The 27133-nt window shown below is 35.2% G+C and overlaps 1 protein-coding gene across 3 annotated transcripts in view; it reads left to right on the top strand.

Moving 5' to 3' along the window:
- EPHA6 (EPH receptor A6) overlaps positions 1-27133 on the top strand; it is a 932172-nt gene that overhangs the window by 264663 nt on the left and 640376 nt on the right. The window lies entirely within an intron of this gene.

The raw sequence follows: 27133 nt of genomic DNA, 5'->3' as shown, positions 1-27133 counted from the left end.
CCCAGGCTGAGTGCAGTGGTAGTTGGGATTACCCACCCCAGTCACTGTACCCGGCTCCTTTTTGTACTTTTAGTAGAGATGGGATTTAACCATGTTGGCCAGGCTGGACTGGAACTCCTGACCTCAGGATGTCGCTATAAATTAATATTATTTTGACCCTTTCTGCAAATTATTGGACTAAGGCAATATCATTCATGTAACAGCTGTCAAAGTCTTGAGCTAACATATTGTCCTCTTGCTGAAATTTAAAACATTTGAGTCTAACAAAGACCTCATCTCCTTCAGTATTTACGTTTCATTATAGGTTAGATATGTACCGAGCAAGCATTCCTCAAATTATAGTTTGCCTTTATTGGACTTACTAAAAACTAATTTTAAAATTCATTAGTTTTATGAATTGTGGAATTTTAAAACAGAAATATTACATATATTTCACATAACAAGTTTTTAATAAAGTTTTACCATATTAAAATTATTATTTTTCCACTTTGCAGTAATAAACTTAGCAAATGGAAAGGACATTAAGTTACATAGTTTTCAAGGAAATATAAATATAAATATGCCCATAAGCACATATACATACCTATATGCATACATGTTAAAAGTAATTTTTAACATTCATTGGTTACATTTTATTATTAAACAGTTTGCACATCCTAAATGTTAAAATAGATATTTACATAACATTTATTGAATAAATTTATACCATGGGGAAAAAAATCAAAAGATTTCGTACATGGGGAATTTATTATTTAGATGAAGATATCAGAAGTATCAAGTTACATATCTAAAGAGTGTACTAATCTATAATTTATAGATTTTTAAAAGTTTCAATTTTTTCCCATTATTGAATTGCATATTAATAACATTATTTTGAGTAAGTAAATAATATGCAATTATCAGTGAAGGAATAAGATTCATTACTTTTAGTACCCTGCAATGCATGTTGAATATGGTCAGATGGAAAAACACGTAAGTTTTGTTTTCCTGTGGTCATGTCACGAAGCAGCCTTGCCTTCAGTCTGGACACTACTCCTGCCAGACAGAAGTTAAACTGCTTTTGTTCAAGAAAGCTAGCCCATGGGAAGGAAAAGACACGGATGGCCTAGAAGGGCAAGGATTGTGCTGCCCTCGGTGAAGTGGGTTCCTGGAATTTATAGACAGCTGTGGAGAAGCTTCTGTGCATGGAGCCTCCTCTGTTCTCCCAGACGGCAACAGTCACTAGAAGACCTTGATGGGGTGTTATGTCTAGACTTCTGATGGGGGTGTGCATCTGAAGACTGAACCTCAAGTTCAGTACCTTTGGAAGAGCAGCAAGGGTCCCTTTGGCTAGATTTAGCATGGGAGAGTGGACATGATGATCAAACCAAAAAGACATGACTAATGAGAACCTTCCTTGAACTGAAAACTGATTTCTTTTTCCCAAGATTTCTGTAGTGCATAAGAAGCCAGAGGCACTTTTTGCCCTTAACAAAAGGGAAAAGGCCACTAGCTAGGCAGGTGGGTGTTCAGAACCCTATGAAACTGATTTAGAAAATGGAAAATACAAAAGGTGTACATTATTTTTCACCTGAGTCATGTAGAACAAGTTTCTCCTCATTGAAAGGGCCTTGTTAAGTGGAATGTGTTAGCAGCTTCCTCAGTGAGAGTGTCTTCTGAAATGACAGTAGTGGGTTACCGCTTTCCTCTGTCCATTCCTGAGACCACAGAGGAGATCTCACTGGCAGAATATCAGGGACTCTGCTAACGAAGTCTCCTTAGTGTTCAATGTGTTCATTACAACACAGTTCTCGTTTCTTCAGTACTGATCAGTCCAAAGCAATTTAAAATTATTTGTACCTTCATTTCACATTAAAACATTTTTGGCTGGTCACGGTAGCTCATGCCTGTAATCCCAGCACTTTGGGAGGCCGAGGCAGGCAGATCACAAGGTCAAGAGATAGAGACCATCATGGCCAACATGGTGAAACCCCGTCTCTACTAAAAATACAAAAAGTAGCCAGGTGTGGTGGCACATGTCTGTAGTCCCAGCTACTCAGGAGGCTGAGGCAGGAGAATTGCTTGAATCCAGGAAGCAGAGATTGCAGTGAGCCGAGATCGTGCCGCTGCACTCCAGCCTGGTGACAGAGGAAGACCCCATCTAAAAAAAAAAAAAAAATCAGTTTAAGAAACATGTTACGGGAGGTTAAATCACTTGCTGAAGATACAGTATTAGTAAGCAGGCTCCCAGGAATTGAATGGAAGGGTTATGTGACTGTAATGTCTATACTGGAATTTCAATCATTATAAATTGATGGACAATTAATTAATCTTATCAAATTTTTGGCAAATACTGAGCAAGGATTATTCATGTGAGAAGGTCAGTCTGCTTTCTAGGGACTCATTCTGTCTCCATTCTTAGATGCCTAGAGCTGTTTGGTCCCTGAGGTCTGTGGGTTCTCTGGAGAAGCATGCCTGAACTCCAGCTCATATAGCCAGAAGGACTTTCATGCTTCGTTTCTCTTAGTCTTGTTTCTCACCTTCCTGCACCTGAAGGCACACATTTCCTGAGGCATACTTTTGTGTTTGATGTTTTCATTTCCCCTGCCTCTACTTTGTTTCCACTGTCTTCTGTTCCTCCTCTTCTTCCGGATTATTCTCCACTTTAGATCTCAGTGCCTGCCTGGCAGAGGACTGGGTTTTCTTCATTCCTTTGTACTTTGACCCTCAGCCTCTATGATTTCCTCCCAGTGTCTGTGTCCCTTGATTCCCTCAAATGCTAATAAACACTGGTCACTCTACCAGTGCTTGGTTGGCTTTACTGCTCAACATTCCGTATGGAAAGGGTCCCAGCTAAAAGCAACATCTAGGTGTGATACTCCAGACACTAAGGTTTGGGAAAAGGATTGCCTGTGGTTTCGAAGAGCATCTTTCTAAGGGCAGCATTCAGTATGTTTTATCACCAGTGAGGCACTAAATAGAAACTGGCTTTAGGGCCAGAGCAGAGTTCTTACCTTCTTCTATGCCAAGGTTATTTGCCAAATCTTCAAGGGGATAGGACAGAGGAAGCCAGCAGAGATACTAGTGTGGCAGAGCGGTCACTCAGGAAGTCTGGAAACCGGGTTTTACCAATTGGTAGAAAACTATGTCATACTTCAACAATTTGTGAAGCTGTACCAGTGAGAATTGAATATAAGGTCTAACTCTTACATGTCTGAAAAACAAAAATTTAAGAAATTACTGTGGAAAAATAGTTAACTAATATCAAACTTGTTGATAAGATGCTGAATATTACATGACCTTTTCACAGTTTGCTTTTTTAACATTTGATGACATAACTTAAGTTTTAGAAATTAAGATCATACTTGAGTCAAAAGTCTATAGGCTTATTTTTGTGTATTCATTTTTTGTCCTGTAATCTTTCTGATGGTGATCTATCAACAATCTGAAATTAATGAAAATTAGCTTTCCCCTTGATGTTGCCCTCAAAATGCAGAGAATTCCAGAGTCTCAGAAATCTGTCATTTTCCAATGCCACATGTTATTTTCAAAAGGAGCTACCCAAACAAATAGAAATCAAAACGACCTATGCCTGTTCTCCACTAGATTTGTGTATCAGTAGCTTCAAATCCTATTATATGTAAATGATAATAAAATCTTAGGTTGCTATTCCCATGGCTCCACAGCAGAGACAGTTTTCACTCTAGGAATCTCTAAAAGTAGGAAGTGACTTCTCTAGAGCATTTGGTAAGCCCGTCAAACCATAACCACTTTGAAAGTTGAGTAAGTCATTAGTTTTATGACCTATCTAGCTTAAAAACATGGAAAACTGATGTGATGCTGATTTAATTGAAAACACACAGGGAGATTATTTTCATCACTTCCTGAATAAGGGATAAAGCAATATAAATTATATTGAAATTTTGTCTGTATTTAATTGCTGAGTAGTGTACTGCAATTTATACTTTTAAGTACTAATTATTTTAATGTAATTATATTTAATTATTATAATTGCTATTCATATCTTATGTTCTAATAGAGACATATCATATTGAGGGCCTTTTTCACAAAATTACTATATTCCCTTCATGCCAGAAAACAGAATAGGGAATTTACCTTAATTTAGTGGTAATAAGCTATTTGTTTCTTCATGTATTTCAAACTGTTTCAAAATGGATTAAGTTACTAATCTTTATCTTTTTTATTAGGTTATTTTGACCAGGATGTTTTATAACAATTCTGGCAACCCTTTGAAATTAAAAAACAGAAATAGCATGCTTTGTTTGTATATAAATTATGGCTTTATATATTTTATACATTTACGTGTAGATCACACTATAAATTCACATCTTTTTTTCTCCCGTGGGCATTACAGTATAAATAAAAGGGTGGTTAGACATTGTACATTTTTTGCTCTAAATTTATAATGCATTACAATATATTAAACTAAATAAGTTTGTAAATTATAGCACATATAATATTTGAAAATTCAAGAAATAGAAGGGAAAAGGCAATCTACAGTGACTAGAAAACAAATTCCAATTCATTGCCTCATATGACCTGAATTTAATTTGCTTACATTTTTCAAGAGAAACACCTATTTACCGTGTTCTTTTTGATATAGTACATATAAATCTGAAATACCGTGTTTCAGCTTGGGTAATGGAGTCATTACCTCAATTTTAAACATTCTGTAACCTGAAATTGGGATTTAAAATGGACTCATTGGCTGAGCAAAATTACCACAAGTAAAAACAATTTCTAGAAACTTAGAGTTGAGATTTATTTTTCAAATTGCTTTTTTAGATAGAATGAGGAATAATACTCAGGAAAATTTGAAAGCATGTACCTTTCGAACCAAGAAAAATTTACCAATATACGTTGTAGTGAATAAAAGAGTTAGATGTTTTAACGCTTGTTTACACTAATAATTACAGTAATAATATTGAACATTTATAGTGTATTTAGCAGTTGCAGCCATTTACCAAAAATTCAATGTGTATTAATTTTCACAAAAGCCTACTTGTACTTAAGATACTGCTCTTCCCTCTTCCGTTTTCCTAGGACAACAGGCACAAACCACTGTCTCAAGAAAATTAGGTTATGTGATTTCCCAACCTGATCAATTTTCAGACAGTAAAGCATTTTGCAAATAGGTTTTCCTTTATGTTCCCTATATGATATGAAAAATTCCGTAGTCTCAGAAGTCTTTGCCATTTTCTATGCTGTAGGTTAACTCAGAAGGGATCCCCCAAAACTAACTGGAAACAATATTAAGACCTATGGATCAGAGTATCAACAGCCATAAAAACAAAAATATCTGGAGATCAATGTACACTGGATATTTGCTTTTTTTTTTTTTTTTTGAGACGGACTCTCGCTCTGTCTCCCAGGCTGGAGTGCAGTGGCGCGATCTCGGCTCACTGCAAGCTCCGCCTCCCGGGTTCAGGTCATTCTCCTGCCTCAGCCTCCCGAGTAGCTGGGACTACAGGCGCCCGCCACCTCGCCCGGCTATTTTTTTTTTTGTATTTTTAGTAGAGGCGGGGTTTCACCATGTTAGCCAGATGGTCTCGATCTCCTGACCTCGGAATCCACCCGCCTCGGCCTCCCAAAGTGCTGGGATTACAGGCGTGAGCCCCCGCGCCCAGCCAGATCACTGTTTTTAAGAAGGGTACATTCCAAACAAATGTTATCCTAAGAATTTGACTAAATTAGACTAAGGGGAACAACTGTTTATGTAAAACTATTTGTGGAGGTTTTTTGCGTAGGAAGTGTATACGGAAGTTCAAAGGCATAGACTGTATCCAAGAGAAAAAAGTTGAATGTAGGGGTCATGATTTAATAACTTTGTGACCCTGAAAAATACACTTGATCTTTCAAACCTTCAGTTTTCTCTTCTGTAAGATAATATTTTCTGTTCTGTAAGATTAGGCTAATACATATGTTAAATAATATTTGTGGTGATTAAAGGGAGAATGACCACATTGTATTTAGTGTGGACCCCCTATACACTCATTGAATGTTAGCTATTTGTTATTATATGAATATATTTATTGTAAAGGCCATGTATTTTTGTTGCTGCGAAGATGACTCTCAGTCTGGTTGTTTCTTATCATTGTAGTGCTTTAAGAAAAATAAATTCGAACCTTTGAAAAAGAGAAATACTCAGTCTTCATGTCTGTATCTTCCAAGTTAGTGTTCTAGTATCTGGCCTGAACATCTGCTTCTTGGTAGGGAGATTGGTGTTGTGGAGGGTGATGAGGCCCACTTGCTTTCTGATGGGTTGAGAACCACTGTGATAGGGAACTTGGTGTACTGAATTATTCTCAATTAAAATGTTTTTTTTTTAATGCTATATTTTGGGTTAACATTTTTTCTTTTTTTAAAGAAAAGAAAATAACATATTATCACCATATGTAACAAAATAAACAAAAGATAGAACATTTTCCCTGGGAAAGCATAGCTTTGATTTTACAAATTCTTACCACTTTTACTCTTTCTTTTATTTAACAGTGTGTGTGTACACCCAGATCTTATGCTGCACCTGTCATTGTGCTGAGCAATGGGGATATCACAGAGAAGGTTGGAACGAGAGTGACAACAGGAGAGACAGTTATAGACAAAATGTTAATCAAATAGAGATCACAGTTTTAGTCCTGTCAGTATATGGATACTCCCTTAACTATAAATGCATGGCTTCTATAAATTGTCTTGGAGGACTAGGCTTAGGCCTGAGCAAAAATAAGGCGTTTGAGTTTTCCCTCGAATACCAATTTTGAGGTTGGTTTATTTCAATGAATGTGGAAGACAACAGTATATCTATAAATCTGGCTGAGTGAATTAACTCAGCAGGTCTATTACTATTATCATTACCATAATTCGATGAGTTACTAACATTCTTTTCTTAGGGTATAAAAAAGCTGGTTACCAATGGTATTGGTGCTTTTTTCAACTTGAAGTGTGACTCCTTGATGGAAGAAGCCATATTATAATATCAAACAATTCTATTTAGACCTATCCAGGTACATCAGGAGAACATATATGAACCAACATGGGTCCAAGAATGAGACAAACTTAGGTTTCTTCCATGTTTCACTATTTATTGGCTGTATTAGTGAGAGTTACACAACTGCAAAAAAAAAAAAAAATCCCAAATGTATCTATGACTTAACCAATAAAAATTCTAAGCAGCTCTCAAACACGGAGTGATTCAGGGAGCTAGGCTTCTACCATCTCGTAGCTCCAGCCTTGTGTAGGGTCTCAAATCCACTTGGTGGGTAGAATAAGAGAACCTGGAGAAGGCTGACTAGCTTATTAAATATCTTGACCTGGAAGTGACACAGTCACCTTTATTATTGGTGAGAACCCACCAACAAACTTACTTGGATAGAAATCGGAGCTAAGAAATATAATCCTTGGTTATATAGCTACTTCCTTGATGTAAGTCTATAACTTTTGGTGGATATCTAGCCATCTTACCAAGCTAACTCTATGACTTTGAAAACTGAAATTCTATCATTCTGATTCCTGATTTAAAAGAGGAGTAAGACTGGATGCAGTGGCTCACTCCTGTAATCCCAGCACCTTGGGAGGCTGAGGCGGGTGGATCGCTTGAGGTCAGGAGTTCGAGACCAGCCTGGCCAACATGGTGAAACCCCTTCTCTACCAAAAAATACAAAAATTAGCTGGTCATGGTGGCATGCGCCTATAATCCCAGCCACCTGGGAGGCTGAGACATGAGAATTGCTTGAACCCGGGAGGCAGAGTTTGCCATGGGCTGAGATCATGTAACTGCACTCCAGCCTGGGTGACACAGCAAGACTCCGTCTCAAAAAAAAAGTAAAAATAAAAAAAAAGGCAATAATACCCCTGAATGATAGGTAATGAAGATTAACTGAAATAGTGTGCGTAATACTTGACATACAGTCTAATCGTAATATGAATTCTCAATATATGGTAACATGCTATAATTATTATAATCATGTGATCCATACTCTGTATAGGTGGAATGATCACTTCCTTCTCCATCTCTTTAGGGTGATGTAATAGTTTTATTCCATTCCTCCCGAATGCTGATTAATCTTATCATTTTATAATATTACAGCTATTTATGACCTTTTTAAATGAACATTCTTTCCCATAGGAGTAGTAATACCAAATACTTTCTTTTTGTATCTAGGACTTCTGTCAGGGAAGAATTTCAATTCTGAGATTGAAAGTGGCTTTTTTGGGTTAGTAACTATATCGCTTCAGACACAGCATGCATAGAGCAAGGGGGTTACCTCTGGGATTGGCTAAGTCATGGCCAGATGATCCTCCATGCTGCTGACCCTTACAGCATTAGAAAACCTATACTAGTCACAATATAAGGAGTTCTCTCTGCTATGTAGCATCAAACTCATATGACCTTTCAATAAAGTTCCTTTTATTCTGTGTCCTGAAATATATGGTTACTGTTAACGTGTCATGTTGATTATGTTATATTTAGTTTCATATTTGTAAACTACATAGCTGTTTTTGTTTTCACATGGAAATTATGAAATGCTATAGCAAATCATCAGTTTCTGTTATTACACCCCTAACAGTAAATACTTCTAAACTATTAAAGAGTGACTTGAGTAGAATTTAATATTCTGGTCATGATATCAAAAGTAAACAGTAACTTTTAATCACTTTCTATTCTCATTATAGCTCCTGTCATAACAACTATTTTCTGAGTTTTTAAATGGAAGAACAAGCAAGCAACAATTTAACATCAGTTGTCATCGTCTCTTAAAGATTGCGTTGTCGCATTAGTTTAACTTCAAATCAAAGTTTAGAAATATTAGTGCTAGGCAGCTATTTATCTTGAGTTATTAACATTTCTCAGTTATTAAAATCTGGTTATTTCTTTGAGGTTTCAATGATTGAAATATAAACTAGAAAGAGGAAAATGTCAAGTGTATCTCATTCTGATTAGTATTATAATTGTAAAGTTCTTTTAGTCTTGCTACATAAGCTATTATTTTAGCCTTCACATTTTAAAAGGCTTCAACATTTTATTGGGAAACATCTGCAGGAAAACAATATTTTAGAGACAGGGAAAGAAAAGAGGAAAACTAAAGTGCTGCAATGTTAAAGATAAAGAGTGTAGCCTTTATTAAATGAATGTGATGTAACAAAACGTGTACAGGACTTTGGGTAAGAAAACCAGATTTCTAGGTCTGACTCCCCGTACTAGCTGTATGAGATCTTGAGTAAGGTAACCTATAATTTGGAAGTTTTCGTTTTCTTCTCTTTAAGATGGAGAGAAAAATTATTCCCATCCCCTATGATTAGTGTAAGATTTAAAAATTGAATAAGAGAAAAGGGCTGCCATTAAAACTAGTAAATACAGAAAACTAGCAGTCTGTTTTTAATCAAAACTATTTTCAACAAAAATAAAAATTTTAATGAAAGAAGCATAATATTGTTAAAAAGCATCCTGCTTTCTATAGTTGTGACCCTGCCTCCCACCTTCCTTTTCAGAATTACGTGGCACAGGCTGATAACGCTTACTATTATTCAGACTCTCATGAGACTAATGAAATTCCTGATTTTTAGCTGGACTTATGGCTACTTAAAAATAATGACCACATTTCCTATCCTGCTTTTCAGTGATGTGTGGCCATATGACTAAGTATGTGAGGGCAAGTGGTGTGTGTAACTCTGGGATACATCCTTAGAACAGTGGTTCACAAAGTGTGTTGTGTATCATCATCACTTGAAGGATTTGTTTAAAAACAAAAACAAAAACAAAAAAAAAACAGATGGTTAAATTCCATCCTGGAGTTTTAGATCAGTAAGTCTGGAGAAGAGCTTGAGAATTTGCATTTCTAGTAAGTTCCTAAATGATGCTGATGCTGCAGCTTAAATGATATTTTACTTCAAAAACCTCTGCTTTCTTGTTTTGTTTTTCTTCCACTCTAATGCTCAGAACATGAATGTGATGGCTCAGGATGATTCTAGAACCAAAAGTTTAAGGACCCTATCCTAGGGATAGTAGATAAGACACATAGGACTGAGGACCTAATATGAAACTCATTAATAGTGATTAAGACTTTTTGAGCTGGAAGCAATGGGTTTTGATTTGATAATGCTGTTACTTTTAACTTTGGCCTAACAAAGCTATTTTATATGTATCCATATGGAGGAAAATGTATATGCAAAATGTGTATGTGTGTGTGTTAACCTAAGGAAATACACACACACACACACACACACACACATATACATGTCTATATCTATATCTGTATAGTTGAGCACTGAGTTTTTCATAGGAAATATGAGTAGTTTAAATATTTAGAGTAGCTTAAAAGTATATTATTGTATAAATTTATATTTTAAATCTATGAACATTTCACAGAACTACAAGGGTATATGATTAATAATGAGATTTACGGACTTCGTACATATTGAGAGTACTTGGCTTTCAACCTCATGCCTCATGACTTTTCTAAACTACTGAATGTAACTCAAAAGAAGAATATAACCTGTCATGGGTTATGCCAAAGTAGGCATTTAAAAAAATCTCAGTGAGACATCGGAGAAAAAAGTCAGTATATTCAGTTATCTTTTACTGAAAGCTAAAATCATTGGTAAACCTTTACCTATTTTATATGATTCTTAAATTTTCTTAAGTTTTGAATAATCAGGAGTGGTTTCAATAATAAAAATGTCAATTTTAATTAAAGTTAAAAACCAAAAGTTACTGCTTATTACAGTATAAGGGATGCAGTATAATCTTTTTTATATTCATATTTAGATCTATGGAGAGCAAAAGACATATGTCAAATAAAGTCTATCATCTGTTAACAAACTTTCTAAATTATAAGTAACTCAGTGTTAAATGGCCACACCTCCTAATGTTTCCTCCATTTTAGTTCCCTACGTAGTTTATGAGTTCATAAACATTTACTTAAATAAGAATTTAAATTCCAAAAGAAAAAAATCCAATTTGGGGTCATTTCATTAATGTTTATCTTTAAAGCAGTTACTATGATATTATGAAAAAAAGAGAAAATATAGTTTAAGCTAAAAGAATTTGAATGTTCCAAACACAAAGAAATGATAAGTATTTAGTAGAGTATTAGCTGATTTATAAAAATGACATATGCAATATCATTAATAAAAGAGAAATAAAAAATATGTAAATGGAAAATAGAAAGGTATTTTTTAAGAAATGACATAAAGAAAATTTTAAATAATTGAGCCATCAAGATTGACATCATTGCTATATTTTGTTTCCTCGCAGTCAAAGCTAACAGACATAATCAGTTATATAATTTATTCTTCCTTTTTTTCAGAGATAAAGGAAATATACTAACTTTTAAACAAAACAAAAGGTTTTACATTGAAAGCATTGAATTTTAAAAATGGGAAAAACATATTGTGAATCTGAAAATAGAAGTTGTAGCTGAATGACCCTTTCAGTGAAGATAAAATCACATTGGTTCTTTTTTTCAAAGAAATAATCATATGACACTTTTAATATATAGCTTTATATAAAAGATAGTTGATTAAAATTTATATCTTCACTGCCAGATTGGAAGACCTTTTGTATGGAAATGCATGCCATATCTGGTGTCATATATGTCATATGTCAAGCCTGTATCCATAATAGGTAAAATAAATGTTTTTTTAGTAATTGATGAAATAACAAAATTTAATACTAAGAAATGTTTCCTGGTGTTTTAATCACATAGCAGATAAATCAGAAGAATGTATGTAGCTAATGTGTCCAAAAAGAGAAGTCAAGTAGGCAGTGGTTATTAAATCACATTTCTTGATGTGAGTATTGATGTGGGTGAGAATAATATGATTACCGATGCCACAGTTCTACTCCTATCAAATTAAAATTTTGCAAAAATAGTAGAAAATGAATCTTACGCTTAAGAATTTGAATTTAGAAAACTTAAGTTATGAGATAAACAAACAATAATGGCACTCACATAATATTTACAACATGCCAAGCACTCTTCCAGTGCATCGTATGTTGGAATTAACAAAGTTCTCACAATGACTTTCTGGGTGGTATCATTAACGCTCTCATGTTGTGAATAACAGTGCAGTGTAGTAAACTCAAGCTCGTGTAGCTAGCAAGTGCTGGACCCAGGGATTGGATCAAGTCTGATTCATGAGTGTATGCTCTAATCAGACTTTTATTCTATACTTCTAAAACATCCAAACAATTTACTTTATTTTTTGTATCTGATTATTTTAAATTATTTGCATATTATTCAATTTCCAGGACTATTGGAAGTAGTAAATTTAATTTAACTTTTAATATGTGGAATTACTAAACTCTCCCTTTTTTATGTAAGCTTTCTTATGTGTTAGATCTGAATAGGCAACACAATTTATGGGAGAACCAAAACCATTCTAGGGAAGATATGGAAAAATAAAACAGAAGGATTTGAGTGCATTTTAAATGTGAATATGATGATGTTATGTGACTAACATTTATGAAATGTTAACTTATGCGATTATCTTTACCTAACTTATGATGAAAAAGTAGTTGAACCTCTAGGACTTTTTCAAAAACCCTATGACAAAGAAGTCAGTAAAGTGGAAAAAAATAACACTTTTTGTTATGAATCTACAAAAATAGGGGTTTCTGGAACACTTTGTAGTCTATATGATAACACTACAATCCACTATGTCAATCAAGAAAAAGGGGATATAATTGTTAGGCTGCTCTGTCCACAACTGATGAATATTTGTTGCTATTTGATGGTTGCTAACAAATTGGTGGCTTCTGCTGTCAGCAGTGCTATCAGAGTACAGTTCTATTATATTCTCATTAACATAATGATAAATTAACATTAAGAAAACACTTTCTGTAAGAATTTATGAGATTCTATGCAATTAAGCATGTAACAATGTGGACAGAAAATTTGCAGAAGGCTGTATAATAATAAAAACTTTAAAAATATATTTGTAGAAGTAGTCAGTGACCTGAGAGTTTAGACTGTTGATGACTGGCTTGTTGATATGTTAATGTGAAGTAATTATTCCAGTGAATTGAAGCTGAAAGTCAACATGTATATTCATTAATTTAGTTTAAGCTTCCTTATTGTTAATCACAGTTGAGGTATCTATTTTCAGCAGACCGATCCATAACTTTCCCATCAAGGTTTGCCAACCATAAAATCTAAACATTTTTTTTCCTGCCAACTTTCTAATTTCTAATTAGGAAACACTTTGTGACTCTTTAAAATCTTAAATCCTTGTTTGTCTTTATGAACTGACTTTGTGGGTCAGAAATCTGTTAAATATTGCATATAATTTGTCTTTTGATATTCACTAATATTTCACAATATTTATAAGCATGTTCAGTTATTAAATGATTAGCTATTTCTTAATAAGTACCTCTTACTGATAATGTGTTATGTCAGAAACAATATTATGTGTTTACGAAACCCTCCTTTTTTTCTTTGTGACTCATCCTAATGAAATTTCCCAGCATATCTTATAGCTGAGTGGGATCATGTGACTTGGTTCTGGCTACTGGAATGTTGATTAAAGTAGAATATGCCACTTTCAGGTCTTGCTCATTAAAAGGGCTTCCTTATTATCTACCAAGCTCGCTCCATCTTTCTTCTCACATCCTGATGATGAAAATCCAGTGGAGGACCCCAAAACCCTGAAGATACATTGAAGTGTAAGATGGAAGTAACCTAGATCCTGAATGATCATATGGAGCAAATTCCTACTGCTGACTACATTGGACTATGAAGTGAGTGAGAAATAAACCTGTAGTGTTTACACTAATGAGACTGTCCGAGTTTTTGTTATTGCTGTTAGTCTACCTTGACCAATATATTTGTGCCTAGCACAAAATTGGAAGTTGGAGAAAATTAAAAACAAAGGAGTGTCTCCACCATGTATGTGTATATTTTTGTAGATCGCAAGTTAAAAGTCACTATAAAAGGCCATAGTTATTTGGATACTATTGTATTGGGCAAAGCAACTCTACTATGAATGCAATAAGAAGTAGCAAAACAAAGCTAATAAAGAGAAGCTGTTCTTCACTTCAAAATTGAATTTCATGTCTGTAATCAGAATAGAATAAGAAATGCAGTCATCTAGAGATCAAAGCATACAATAAGTGTACTTTATATATATCTATATATATATCTTATATCTATATAAGCTCCATAGATAAATGGAGCTTAACATTCTCTAAGCAGTTTTGATGACACAATAGTAAAGAGATCAGTTTTTAATGCAATGCTATATATTTCTTTCTGATTATCAGGCAGACAAATTAACAAAGAGACATAATAACGACAATCATATTTTGAGTGCTTCTCAGATGCAACCATAATTTGGGACCCCATTATATACATGATCCTACTTAATGGCTACAAACTGATTTTGGAGATATTGAACAAAATCAGAGAGGCTAATTTGCCCATGTCATGTAGCTCTTGAGTACTAAGGGTAAGATTTATCCCTAGGCCCAGCCTCTTTCAGAGATAATACACTGTTCATTATGTGAGCAGAGACTGGAGTAAGTAAGTAGGAACCAGAAAGGATAACTGGGATAACTGAAAGTACATGTTCCAAATATTTTTCCTTTATTTTAAAAAGTTGAAATAAATTTCAGTTACTCTGAACCTTATTAAAGTGATATACCAAGTGTTTCCTATTATTTCCCATTTTCACTTGTTTGGGCTAAAGTGTCTGTATATTTTAGACATTATTGTTGTAATTTTTTTCTACATAATCTAACCTAATATTAACCACTCCCTGAATATTGTGTTGGAGAAGGTAATGAGATTTTAAAATAATCATAAATGGAAATAAGATAAATGATTAAAACATCATCTCTATTATAGAATAAAATAAAGATTATCAATAAAGTCTATAATTATTTGATAATGAAGTTTAGTACTGTGAATGTAAAACCATTTTATAATGTATTATGATGCAAATTTTCAACTTAGGGCACACTGTCTCTGATTTGTCATTTTTACTGTGGTGAGTAAATCATCAAAACTGTATTTTTGATCAATTCAAGCTTTTACAGTAAATTTTGAACATATAAATTATTTAATACAGGAATAAGGAAAATGAATCCAATACTTAGAAAAAAATGAATTAATTAGAATATATTAAAAGTGAGCTTTGCAGATATCTATTGTAACCACTTCATTTTACAAAGGAAGATTCAGAGACATTGAGTGGCTTTTCTAAAATGTCACTGATAGGATGAAATCAACTACAAAATCTAGTTCCTTTGTTCCCATGATATGTCCACTCTCTCCAGTTGTTGTTTGTCGGTCTGTGTGGCCACTGCATACCTTTTGAGTGACTTTATTTAATTTCCAAATAAGTTATAATTGAATATTTGACTGGGTGTCATGTTCATGTGGGAATAATCCCAAAGGCCCAGTGTGTCTCCTCCAAATGCCCATTTGGAGTTCCTGTTCATCTCTCATTCATTTAAGCAGGTTTTTCTGTCTGGGACAGATTCTAGCCTCCAATGTCAGGGATACACCTGAGCACTGAGAAACTTCTTGAAGGTGTAACTTTACTTTTAGGTTTCTGTTAGTAAAATCTAAATAGGTATTTTACTTTTTGGAAATATGTGGATTATCTAACTTTAAAATTCTTTACAACATGACACCTTGATATTTACAAAATAAATCTTCCTGAGTTTAATGCAAAAGATTGATTAAATATCTTATTCTTATTTTAATTTTATTTTTCTTGATTTGTAGTTCTCTAATCAGACAGATCTGTATTCAGTTTCAGCTCTGCCACTTACTATTTTGACTATTCATTGACAAATAACTACTCTAAATTTGAGTTTCCTCCCAAATGATAAGGAAACATCTCCCTGTTGGAACTCTTTATCCAAATTGTTTGGCCTATCAACTTGCTCGATCAATAAAACGTGCCAGAGATGACATCTGGGACTTTGATGGCTAGGTCATCAGAAGCCTTTCCCCTTTTCTCTGGACTTCTTGGGACTCAGACTTTCTCTGGAGGCACTGAGCCACCATGTAAGAAACCCTCATAGCTTGTGATCTTCATGCTCGAGAGCTACATTTAGGTAATCTATCAGCAGTATCAAATGAGTCCTTTCTTCCAACCATCCTCAGGAAGACACCAAATGTATGAGTGAAGCAATCTTGGATTCTCTATCCCAGACTGTCCATATCAGACACAGAGTAATCTTAGTCAATACTACATGGAACAAAGCATTGTTCAACTGAGTCCTAACCAAACTCCTGACCTATAGAACTGTGAGATACAAAAAAATGATTGTTATTTTAAGCCATTAAATGTGGGTAGGGGGATGGTGTATGACCACAACATTTAGGTCAAAAAAATATTCCTAAGGCCCAATATATTGTAAATTTAATGAAGAGCTGTTAAAGGATACAGACGTATGCTTTGTACATAATTATACAATTATGTACAAATATGATTAAACTTCTATACTTTTGCTGTTGTGAAGAGTGCTGCAATGAAAATATACATGCATATGCCTTCATAGTAGAATGATTTATGCTCTTTTGGGTATATACCCAGTAATGGGATTGCTGGGTTAAATGCTGGTTCTGTTTTTAGCTTTCTGAGGAATTGCCATGCCACTTTCCTCAATAGTTGAACTAATTTACACTCCCATCAGCAAAGTATAAGCATTTCCTTTTCTCCACAACCTCGCCAGCACCTGTTATTTTTTGACTTTTTAGTAATAGCCATTCTGACTGATGTGAGATGGTATTTCATTGTGGTTTTGGTTTGCATTTCTCTAATGATCCATGATATTGAGCTTTTTTTCATTTGCTTTTTGGCCACATGTATGTCTTACTTTGAAAAGTATCTGTTTGCGTATGTCCTTTGCCTAATTTTTAATAGGATCTTTTTTTCTCGTAAATTTATTTAAGTTTCTTATAGATGCTGGATATTACATCTTTGTCAGATACACAGTTTGCAGAAATTTTCTTCTATTCTGTAGGTTGTCTGTTTACTCTATTGATAGTTTCTTTTGCTGTGCAGAAGCTCCTTAGTTTAATTTGGTCCCATTTGTCAATCTTTGCTTTTTTTGATTGTCCCATCTTTGTCATATTTACCATCCAGAATGGTATTTGCTAGGTTGTTTTCACAGTTTTCATATTTGTTTTACATTAAAGTCTTTAATCCATCTAGTTGATCTTGTTTCATCTTATACCTGTTCCTATCCCAGCACCATTTATTGAATAGGGAGTTCTTTCCCCATTGCCTGTTTTTGTCACCTTTTTCAAGGTGACAAATAGGATCTTTTTTTCTCGTAAATTTATTTAAGTTTCTTATAGATGCTGGATATTAGGTACACAGTTTGCAGAAATTTTCTTCTATTCTGTAGGTTGTCTGTTTACTCTATTGATAGTTTCTTTTGCTGTGCAGAAGCTCCTTAGTTTAATTTGGTCCCATTTGTCAATCTTTGCTTTTGGCATATTTGTCATTAAATCTTTGACCATTCCTATGATATTTACCATCCAGAATGGTATTTCCTAGGTTGTCTTTCACAGTTTTCATAGTTTGGGGTTTTACATTAAAGTCTTTAATCCATCTTCAGTTGATTTTTGTATATAGTATAAGGAGGGGATCTTGTTTCAATCTTATACCTGTGGCTAGCCAGTTATCCCAGCACCATTTATTGAATAGGGAGTTCTTTCCCCATTGCCTGTTTTTGTCACCTTTTTCAAGGACGAGATGATTGCATGTGGCATTATTTCTGGTTTGTTTATCCTGTTCCATTGGTCTATGTGTCTGTTGTTGTACCAGTACCATGCTGTTTTGGTTAATGTAGCCCTGTAGTATAATTTGAAGTCAGGTTATGTGATGCCTCCAGCTTTGTTCTTTAGCTTAGAATTTCCTTGACTATTTGGGCTCTTTTTTGGTTCCATATAAATATTAAAATAGTTTTTTTGTTGTTGTTGTTCTGTAAAAGTGTCATTGGTAGTTTGATAGGAATTGCACTGAATCTGTAAATTGCTTTGGGCAGTATGGGCATTTTAACAATTTTGATTTCTCCTATACATGATCATGAAATGTTTCCCATTTGTTTGTTTCATCTCTGGTTTCTTTGAGCAGTGTTTTGTAGTTCTCCTTGTAGAGCTCTTTCACCTCCCTGGTTAGCTATATGCCTAGGTATTTTATTCTTTTGAGGGTAATTGTGAATGTGTTTGAATTCCTTGATATATAGGAATGCTTGTCACTTTAGTACATTGATCTTGTATCCTGAAACTTTGCTGAAGTTGTTTATCAGTTGAAGGAACTTTGGGGCCAAGGCTATGGGGTTTTCTAGTTACAGAATCATGTCATCTGCAAACAGGAATATTTTAACCTCCTTTCTTCCTATTTGTTTGCCCTGTATTTCTTTCTCTTGCCTGATTTCTCTAGCCAGGACTTGCAATACTGTGTTGAATAGGAGCAGTGAGAGAGGGCATCCCTGTCTTATGCCCTTTTCAAGGGTAATGCTTCCAGCATTTGCCCATTCCATAGAATGTTGATAAATGACTCTTACTATTTCGTGATATGTTTCCTCAATATCTAGTTTACTGAGAGTTTTAACAAGAAGAGATGTTTAATTTTATCAAAAGCCTTTTCTGCGTCTATTGAGATAATCATGTGTTTTTTTCTTTAGTTCTGTTTATATGATGAATCATATTTATTTATTTGCATATGTTGAACCAAAATTGCATCCCAGGGATGAAGCCTACTTGATCGTGGTGAATAAGCTTTTTGATGTGCTACTGGATTCAGTTTGCAAGTATTTAGTTAAGGATTTTTGCATCAATGTTTATCAAGGATACTGGCCTGAAGCTTTCTTTTCTCATAATGTCTCCGCTAGGTTTTGGTATTAGGATGATGCTGTCCTCATTGAATTACTTGAGAAATTATTCCTTCTCAATTTTTTGTAATAATTTCAGTAGGAATGGTATCAGCTCTTCTTTGTACATTGGGTGGAATCCAGACCAATCTGTTTGGTCTTGGACTTTTTTTGGCTGGTAGCTATTTATTACTAATTCAGTTTCAGAGATCTGTTATTGATCTGTTCAGGGAATCAGTTGCTTCCTGGTTCAGTCTCCACAGGGTGCATGTGTCCAGGAATTCGTCTGTCTCATCTAGGTTTTCCTGTTTGTGTGCATAGACGTGTTGGTAGTAGTCTCTGATGCTTGCTCATATTTCTGTGGGGTCAGTGTTAACATCCCCTTTGCCATTTCTAATTGTGTTTATATGGATCTTCCCTCTTTTATTCTTTACTAGTCTAGCTTGCAGCCTATTTATCTTATTAATTTTTAAAAACTCCTCAATTGGTTCTCCTTTGAATTTTTTTTGTGTCTCAGTCTACAGTTCCACTCAGAGATTGTTTATTATCTTTTGCTCTCTTTAGATTTGGTTTGCTCTTGCTTCTCTAGTTCTTTTAGTGGTTATGCTAGGTTGTTAATTTGAGTTCTTTCTAACTCTTTGATGTGGGCATTTATTGCTATAAATTTTCCTCTTACCACTGTCTTAGCTGTGTCCCAGAGATTCTGGTATGTTGTATCTTTGTTCTCATTAGTCTCAAAGAGCTTCTTTATTTCTACTTCAATTTCATTATTTATCCAAACATCATTCAGGAGCAAGTTGCTTAATTTCCATGTAATTGCGTGGTTTTGAGCAATTTTTTAAGTCTTGATTTCTGTTTCTATTGGACAACAGTCCAATAGTGTGTTTGGTACAATTTCAGTTCTTTTGCATTTGCTGAGGATTATTTTCTGTCAGATTGTGTGATCAGTTTTAGAGTATGTGCCATGTGACAATGAGAAGAATGTGTATTCTTTTGGTTTTGGGTGGAGAGTTCTGTAGAGGTCCATCAGATCCATTTCATCCAATGTTGAGTTCAGATCCTGAATATCTTCATTAATTTTCTGCCGTGATGATCTGTCTAAATACTGTCAGTGGAATCTTGAAGTCTGTCACTATTATTGTATGGGAGTCGAAGTCACTTTGTAGGTCTCTAAGAACTTGTTTTATGAATCTGGGTGCTTCTGTGTTGGGTGCATATATATTTAGGATAGTTAAGTCGTGTTGAATTAGACCTTTTACCATTATGTGATGCCTTTCTTTGTCTCTTTTCATCTTTGTTAGTTTAAAGTCTGTTTTGTCTAAAATTAGGATTGCAACCCCTGCTTTTTTCTGATTTCCATTTGCTTGGCAGATTTTCCATAATTCCTTTGTTTTGAGCCTAAGGGTGTTATTGCATTTGAGATGGGCGTTTTGAAGACAGCATACCATTGGGAACTAGGATTTTACTGAAGTGTGTATATTAAGAGCAAATTTTTGCCTGCAACAGATGTGGAAATGCTTGGAAATATTAATAGAAATGTTAATTTGTTTAGTCATAATAATTGTCATTGGCATGATGCTAACTGGCTTAGTATATTGAAGGTATACTACACTGTCTCAGTTTATCCAATGATTCTGAGGAAACTACTTCAGATTAAGGCAAACTCAAACTGATTCAACTTTTTTCCTACAGTTTCCAAACTCTCAGAATTTCCCCCAATCTCAATTCCAGGTTTACAGGCACATCCTTATATTAATATTGCCAATTTTATCGTAATATCTCCAAAAATAAAAGTGAACAAATATTGTATATGCCCAGTGAACTTCCTTGGTCACATTTTGTCTCTGATTTTTGCTTTTAAAGTCAAATCCACCTGGTTTCCACCTACCCCATAGCCTATATAAAAAATACAAAGGACAAATAACATAGCATGGGTTGCTGTATTAGTTCATTTTCACACTACTATAAAGAAATATCGGAGACTGGGTAATTCATAAAGGAAAAAAGTTTAATTGACTCGCAGTTCCACATAGCTACGGAGGCCTCAGGAAACTTACAGTCATGGTGGGAGGCAAAGGAGAAGCAGGTACCTCCATCACAAGGCGACAGGAAAGAGAGAGAAGCAAAGGGGGAAGAGCCTTTTATAAAACCATCAAATCTCCTGAGAACTCATTCACTTTCATGAAAACAGCATGAGGAAAAAGACCCCCATAATCAGTTCACGTCCCACCACATCCCTCCCTCAACACGTGGGGATTATGAGGATTACAATTTGAGATGAGATTTGGGTGGGAACACGGTGCCAAATCATATCAGTTGCCTATTTTCTCTAAAGTTAATGAACTATAATACTATAAAATACTTCATTTTGTCTGATAGTGTGTTTTAATTTATTGTTTTGTTTTTATTTTTAGTAAATCTACTATAGGATTTTGCATTGTGTTTACCATGAGGCTTACAAAAACTCTTATAACATGTTATTTTGAAAAGATGACAAGTTATTTTAGATCACACAGAAGAGAAACAAACAAAAAATGAGCCAGGCACGGTGGCTCATACCTGTAATTCTAACCTTTTGGGAGGCCTAGGTGGGCAGATTGCCTAAGCTGAGGAGTTCAAGACCAGCCTTGGCAACATAGTGAAACTCCATCTCTACTAAAATACAAAAACTTAGCCGGGCATGGTGGTGTGTACCTATAGTCCCAGCTACTTGTATGGCTGAGGTGGGAGAATCACTTGAACCTGGGAGGTGGAGGTTGCAGTGAGCCAAGATCGTGCCACTGCGCTCCAGCCTGGGTGAGTGACAGAGCAAGACTCTGTCTCAAAAAAAAAAAATAAAATAAAATAACAGAAAATGAAAAAAAATCCACACTTTAACTCCACACTCCAACATTTTGTCCTTTTGTTGTATCAATTTACATATTGTCATATTGCCTATCTTTTAAGTTGCTATAGCTATTATTGTTTTTGATAAATTTGTCTTTTGGCTTCATACTAGAGTTATAAGTGGATTGCACAGCACAATTACAATATTAGAGTATTCTGGATTTCTCAGTGACTTACTCTTCCTACTTGTGGGTTTTATACCTTCAAATGTTTTCTTTTTGCATGTTAGTTTTTTGTTTGTTTGTTCTGTTTTTTCATCTTTCAGATTGAAGAACTCCCCTTAGCATTTCTTATAAGACAGATCTGGTGATGATAAATTCTCTCCTTGATATTGGAAGAGAGCTTTGCTGCATACAGTATTCTTGGATGGCAGGATTTTTCTCTTTAAGCATTTTTAAAATGTTCTCTTACTCCTACCTGGTCTGTATGGTTTCTTTTGGGAAGTCTGTTGACAGATGAATTGGAGTTCCTTTATTTTCTTTGCTTCTTTTGTGCTGCTGCTTTTAGGGTCATCTCTTTGTTTGTGACCTTTGATAATTTAATTATTGTATGCCTTGAAGTAGTCTTATTTGAGTCATATGAATTTGGTATTTTCTGACCTTCCTGTACCTAGATGTTTATGTCTTCCTCAAATTTTGGTAACTTTTCTCGTATTTATTTTATTTTTGAGATGGGGATCTCACTGTATCACCTAGGCTGGTCTTAAATTCCTGGCTTCAAGGAATTCCCCCACCTTAACTTCCTAAGTAGTTGGGATTACAGGCATGAGCCACTGTGCCAGTTCCCATTAGAAAATGCTTTATGGAGAAGCAGTTTTTCTCTTGGACAGCTTCAAAGGTTTCCCAAGGAGAAAAATAATAATAAAATTTATAAAATTGTGATATTTCATTGTCAGAGTAATTTCACTGAATTAGTTTAAGTGATCAACTGATGTCAGTAACTTAAAATTGGATCAAGACTTTGTTCCAGTTTAAGACATGGGAAACCCTTATTAATATAAGTAAGGGTGAATCCATACTCCCTGCCTTTTGATCTAACAGTCTTTAAGAGTTACTTGAATATTCCTGCAGAAGCCCAAGTCACCAGATGATAGGTTTTAAATGGAGCATAAAAACTAAAGATCTTGGGGGTGCAGAATGATTTCTTATGCAAAATGACAAGTGTTTTTCAATGATAAATTTTTTAAATAAGAGAATTAGCCAAGGAAGGGCAATTCTCTGTGAATGAGAGCCTCATTGATACTTCAGATTCCATCTGGGTATCTGCCTTCTAAAAGAATTAGTTAACGTGCTTGACTATTCCTATCTGCAGTTCTCTCTGGTTGTGTGGTTAGGGACTCTCTCTGTCCTGCAGCTTCCTTTTGTATGCAACATGTTATAATCCCTCCTTTCACTTGCATGGATTCTCTACCTAAAGACTCTCCTCTGTTAACTGAATGTCTTTCTCTGGTGTCCTACTGATGGCAGCTGTATCCTGTGTGACCACTGCTGTAGCCACAGGCTAGCCTGAATTCTTGTACCACTGTCTACGTCCCATCTATATACTAGGTTTTTCTCAGCATTTGGGTTAGAAAATATTTAACACAGAAGTTGACAGGTTTTTTCTTATTTTCCTCTCTAATTCTTTCAGCTTTCAAATGTAAGAGCTACCTCCAAAAAGATTCCTCTAAGTTAAATACCCAGGTATTTGTACATGTTAGCCTGTTCTTTATATCTTTTGCAGTCTTTGAGTGGGGTGGTTTTCCCAAAACAAGACATTAATTTTGCATTCAAAACTTCACACACACACACACACACACACACACACACACACACACACACACACACATACACACACACACGGTTAGTATATGGAAAGGGCAGAATTCATAAAGGAAAAGGTAAAGTTTTCAGTAAAGGGTTAGAGACTACAAGGTAGCCACCTAAAAAGAAAATTCTGTTTGCATATCACACCTTCTATGAAGGAAAATTCCAGAAGGAACAAATTATAAAACAAATATAGGAAATTAAATCACAAAAGAACTAGAAGAAATACAGAAAAATATTTTTCTGTAAACTGAGATAGTGGAAGCCTTTCTGACAATGAAATAATAACCAGAAGCTATAAAACAAGAAAGTAAATTTGATGATATGCAATAATGTTTTAAAAATTTGATAAAGCCATATAAGCAAAGTCAAGCAGAAAACTGGGAAAATATCTGATTAAGCTCATTTCAGATACAAAAGACCTATTTTCCAAATACACAGTTCCTGTATGTAAATAAAAAAGCAGCAGAACTCCAGGTGAAAAACAAGCAGAAATATTAACAGAGGATTCATAGGATATGAAACACAATTGAGTGGTAAAGATGGCAATACTCAAAATTATTCATAATCAGATAAATATACATTAAATCTCTATTCACATATAATTTCTTACCTATTAGTTTGTTAGAAAACAAAGTGTTTGGCAACTTACTAGATTTCCAAGAATGTGGAGAATCTGTACCATCCCAACATTGTTTGTGGGAGTACAAAGTGGTATACTGTAATGAAGGCTATTTGGTAATATATTTTGAAATATGAAATAAATATTCTTACATAAAATTTTACTCCCAGAAATTATTCTTTTTCTTTACTTATACGGTAACAAAATAACTTAGATGCAAGGTAACATTATTACAGCATTGTTTGTAACAACGAAATATTATAAAATGAAACTATTTTTCATCAATAGGAAATTAGTATATCCATACAACAAATAAAGCATAACCATACATGTAAGTGTGGTATGTCCATGGAATCATTAATATGGAGTGTCCAGAATAGTCAAGTCTGTAGAGAAAGAATTTAGATTACTGCTTGTATAGGGCTGGAGAGAAAGGGGTATGGGGAGTGATTGCTAATGGATGCAAGGTTTCTTTTTGGGATTATGATAATGTTTGAAAATTTGATTATGTAGATGTTTCTACAACTCTAAATATGCTGTATGGAATATTGAATTGCACAGTTCATTGAGTGAACTTTATTGTGTATAAATCATATCTCAAAGCCATTAAATAAATAAATTTAAAAGCTTCCTCATTGTTTACATTAAAAGTCATTTGTTCATTCAAAAAATATTTTAAGACAGATTCTGTGCCAAGCACTGTTTTGATTACTTAGGATACATCATGACTGAAACATGTTATCTGTCCTGAAAGAGACAACTGCCAAAATAGGAGGAAAACAGATGCACACATATTAAAAGTCTACAATAAAGGAACATGCATAATTCTTGGAAGCACAGAGTAAGTAAAACTTCACAGGGAAGCTGGGGAAGGCTCTATAAGAGGAGGTAACGTTAGAACTCCCCTTAATGTATCAGAAAAATCTCTCCAAGTATTGAGTAATGGTGAAACAATTTAAGGTAAAATCATGAAGACTTGAAAATCTGATAAAAGAATAGCTGTGTGGAACTGCAGTGCAAGCAGGGAGTTAGGGAGAGCTGTGGCAGATGAGGCCACAGCAGTAGATAGGAACAGATTGAGAAGGGCCTTATCTACTTTGCTGGGAAATCAATGTCTTATTTTGCATGGAATAGAATATCATGACTGGTTTTTAAAGGGAACCAGATGTTTCCTTTAGAAATCTCTTTCAGGTAGTATGAGGATTAGATTGGAAAGAAATGAAATTAAAGGTATGGGGATCATAGAATCTAGTTCATTATGCTCTTGGGAGAAACAGTGGGGATCTAATTAGGATAATGCAAAGGGGTTGCAGCAGTTAGATTTGGTCAACACTTTAACAGTAGAAAAAGACTTGCTAATGATAGGGAAGGGGGGGCAGGGAAGTGCTGGGTAGAGAAGGGCGTGGTTCCTCTCAAGGGCTCCACCCTCAGGCCTGTGCCAATGGACCTAGGTGAAGAAAAGCACTCCTACTTTTGCACTCCATATTGCATTTCCCAAGACCACCCTGGCATGTCATGCTCACATCCTGTGCCTATAAAAACACAGACCCTAGTGGGCAGAGACACAAGTGCCTGGACGTAAAGAGAAACACACCAGTAGATGAACACACAAGCAGCTGGACATCGAGAGGATGTCAAGAGGAGCACCCCAGTGCAAGAGCACACTGACAGATACCCACAGGCCAGCAGGCCATTGACTGGCTGAGCCACCCAGAGTTTGGTGGGGGCGGTTGGAAGAGATCCTGGGCCGCTGAACAGCCTGACTCCAGAGGAAAACAACCTTCCTACTCCATCCCCCTTCTGGCTTCCCCATCTACTGAGAGCTTTTACTCAATAAAACCTTGTACTCATTCTCCAAGCCCCTTTGTGATCCGATTCTCCTGGTATGCCAAGGCGAGAAACCCCAGGATACAGAAAGCCCTCTGTCCTTGTGATAAGGAAGGGGGTCTAATTGAGCTAAGACAAGCCATCTACTGACTGCTAAACTAAAACAGCACCCTGTAACACACGCTCACTGGGGCTTCAGGAGCTGTAAACATTCACCCCTAGACCCTGCCATGGGGTCGGAGCCCCAAATCCTGCCTGTGTGCCTCCACCCCCTAGGGGTTTTGAGCAGTGGGGCACTGAAGAAGCAAGCTACACCCCCATCGCATGCCCTGCAAGGGGGATAAGGCAATTTTTCTCGTTTCAATAACTTACCAAGTGTATAGAGAAGGGAACGACAACTATTCAGGTATTTGGGATCAGAGTGTTCCGGTTTGACTTGGTGATGGTGATGGTGATGGTCCAGTTTGACTTGGTGATTCTTTCTTCCAAAGAAAATTCACCATCCTTGTATCTTCCAATCGACCAGGATCCTTGGTCATTATTAGGTGTTTAAAGGTTGAATGAATGATTGAATAAAGTCACTAGTCTCCTACTTTTACTACTTTGCAGGTTTCTATATAGATTAATATTTTAATTTTATATATGGGTGTTTACAATAAGTGACATTTTTATTGAGTAGTATTTTATACTGGGAGAAAAATCTGCCTGAATATTCAAGAAGTAAATAGTATTGAGAAGAGCTGTTTGCATTTTCATCAGCCTTCTTAAACTAGCTTTATACCTGGGGTCCCTGCTTTTATTCTTACTCCCTTTCACAACCGAGTCATCCTGGATGATAACGTCTGTTTATACTTTCGTTATACATCACTTTCCTCATTTCATTCCTTGGTTGAAGACCATATGTTGTTTTCCTATTGCTTACTGTACTGAGTCTGTACTTATCTACTTTTATTAAAAAGTCTTTCATAAGCTGAGCCTGTTTTCTCTCTCTTACTTCCATGAAGATAGTTATTTGTAACTGATTAATTTCTAATTTCTAACTAAGTTATTTCTAACTTCACGCTTGTCCCCAATAAAAATTGTTTTATCCCTTGTTTGTATATTTTTGATGTTGTTTCTATTTTTAATGCACATCTTCAATCTTTTTCAGAGTCTATTTCATGT

The sequence above is a fragment of the Macaca thibetana genome, chromosome 2 (genome assembly GCF_024542745.1).
Source record: "Macaca thibetana thibetana isolate TM-01 chromosome 2, ASM2454274v1, whole genome shotgun sequence".
Lineage (NCBI taxonomy): Eukaryota > Metazoa > Chordata > Mammalia > Primates > Cercopithecidae > Macaca > Macaca thibetana.
Note: the sequence above shows the minus strand (reverse complement) of the source record. Positions and strands in the feature narration are given on the sequence as shown.